The following is a 2554-nucleotide window of genomic DNA, read 5'->3' as shown; positions in this document are numbered from 1 at the left end:
ATCTAAAAATTCCTAGATATATTTGAAGGTTGTTTTTGTTTTGTTTTGTTTTTGCATTCTTCTCAAAATAATAATAATTTTAAAAATTCCCACCTCATACTTAAATGACAGGCAAGGTATGAAAAGAGATTTTTTAAAGAGGAAAAAAACTCCAGAAAATAACAAATACAGGAGTGACACAGAGATTGGAACCTGACACAGTGCGGCTGGGTCTGTAAAGTGATAAAGCACTAGCTCAACTAACTGGGAATAGAAATCCTATACAAGCCAGCAATCTCTCTGTTAGGTATAGATCCTAAAGAAGTAAGGGTCATAATATAAACCAACAAATATATGCATACCCATGTCCCGCGCAGCACTGTTTACAATAGCAATAACATGGAAACAACCGAAAGGCCCAGCAGTAGAATAATAAAGAAACATTGATACATATACGCAAAGGAATACAACACATCACTGAAAAACAATAACAAAACCACGAAGTACCTCATGGCATACACGGATCTGAGGAGCATTATGCTGAGTGGTTGAACCAAAACCAAAGTCGCGCTCACAGACTCTATTCAGACTCATCGATATCCAATAGGACTGGATGAAACTGCCCCATAGAGACTTCTGAAACTGTAACTCTTTGTTGTTGTTGTTGTTGTTGTTGTTAGGTGTGGGTTCGAACCCACAGCGAGGACTAAACACTAGCAAGTCCCAGGACATCCTCCCAATCGTTCTTATGTTGGGCCCATTGTTGCAGCCACTGTGTCCATCCTTCTGCTTGAAGGCCTTCCTCTCCCACTGCCCCTTTACGTTACCAAGAATGACATCCCTTCCCAGGAAGTGATCTCTCCTGACAGCTCCAAAGTGTGGAAGAAGTCTCCCAGTCCTTGACTCTAAGGAGCCTTCAGGCTGTACTTCTTACAAGTCAGGTTTGTTCCTTCTTTGGACAGCCCATGGTATTTTCAACATTCTTGAAATTTTCAAGAATTTTCAACATTCTTCTCCAGCACCACAATTCAAATGCATCAATTCTTCTTCGGTCTTCCTTATTCAACATACAAGTTTCGCATGCATAGGAGGCAAATAAAATACATACCATGGGTGGGGTCAGGCACACCTAAGTCCTCAAAGTAACATCCTTGCTCTTCAATATTCTAAAGAGGGCTTGTACAGCAGATTTATCAAATAGAACACATCTGTTGATCTCCGGACTGCTGCTTCCATGATCAATGATTGTGGATCCAAGCAAGACAAATCTTTTACAACTTCAATATTTTCTCCATTTATCATAATGTTACCTATTTTTCCAGTTCAATGGGTTTTTTGTTTCTTTACATTGCACTGTAATCCATAATGAAGGCTGCGATCCTTGATCTTCATCAGTAAGTACTTCAGATGCTCACTTAACAGCAAGCAAATCAGGTCATCTACATATCGCTGGCTGTTAATAAGCCATCCTCTAATCCTGATACAACATTATTCTTTATATAAGCCAGCTTCTCTGATGATTTACTCAGCATTCAGATTGAGTAAGTATGGTGAAAGGACACACCTTTTCTGATTTGAATCCATGCAGTATTTCTTTGTTCTGTTCCCACAGCTGTCTCTTGATCCATGTACAAGTTCTACATGAGCACAATGAAATGTCCTGGAATTCCCATTTCTCTCGATGTTATCCCTAGTTTGTTATGATCTGTGTTGTCCAAAACCTTGGCATAGTCAATAAAGCACAAGTAAACAACTTTCTGGCTTTCGGTCAAGAGCCATGTGACATCAGCAATGATATCCCTTGTTCCACACCCTCTTCTGAATCACACTTAAACCTCTGGCAGCTCCGTGTCAATGTACTGCTGCAACCATTGTTGGATGATCTTCAAAACAATTTTACTTACATGTGATAGCAATGATATTTTTCTATAGTTTGAGTATTCTGTTGGGTCACCTTTCTTTGTATGCATATAAATATGGATCTCTTCCAGTCAGTTAGCCAAGTTTCTGTCTTCCAAATTTCTTGGCACAGACAAGTGGAAGTTTACTGCGCTTCATCAACTTGTTTAAACATTTCTATCGGTATTCCATCAATTTCTGGAGCTTTGTTTTTGACTAATGTTTTTAACTTGAACTTCTTCCTTCAGTACCACTGGTTCTTGCTCATATGCTACCTCCTGATATAGTGGAATGTCAACTAAGTTCATTTTGGTACAATGACTCTGTGTATTCTTTATATCTTCTTTTGATGCTTCCTGCACTATTCAATACTTTGCCCGTGGAATCTTTCAATCTTCCAACTTGAGACTTGAATTTTTTTCTTGAGTTCTTTCCATTTAATGGTGTTCCTTTTTGGCTTCCTAACTCTAGGTCTTTGCACGTTTCACTATATTTGACTTTGTCATTTTGAGCTGCTGAATTTACTGTTCAGCTCTTTGGCTTCACCCGTTTTCATTAGCTTTAGCTACTCTAAGAGCAAGTTTCAGAGTCTTGTCTGACATTCACTTTGATCTTTTTTCTTTGTCTTTTGAGTGGCCTTCTGCTTACTTCATGAATGATATTCTTGATGTTCTCC

This window comes from Echinops telfairi, unplaced genomic scaffold (assembly GCF_000313985.2).
Source record: "Echinops telfairi isolate 266 unplaced genomic scaffold, ASM31398v2 ScPeMD7_443;HRSCAF=831, whole genome shotgun sequence".
NCBI lineage: Eukaryota > Metazoa > Chordata > Mammalia > Afrosoricida > Tenrecidae > Echinops > Echinops telfairi.
The sequence above is the reverse complement of the archived record's forward strand: the minus strand, read 5'-3'. Positions refer to the sequence as shown.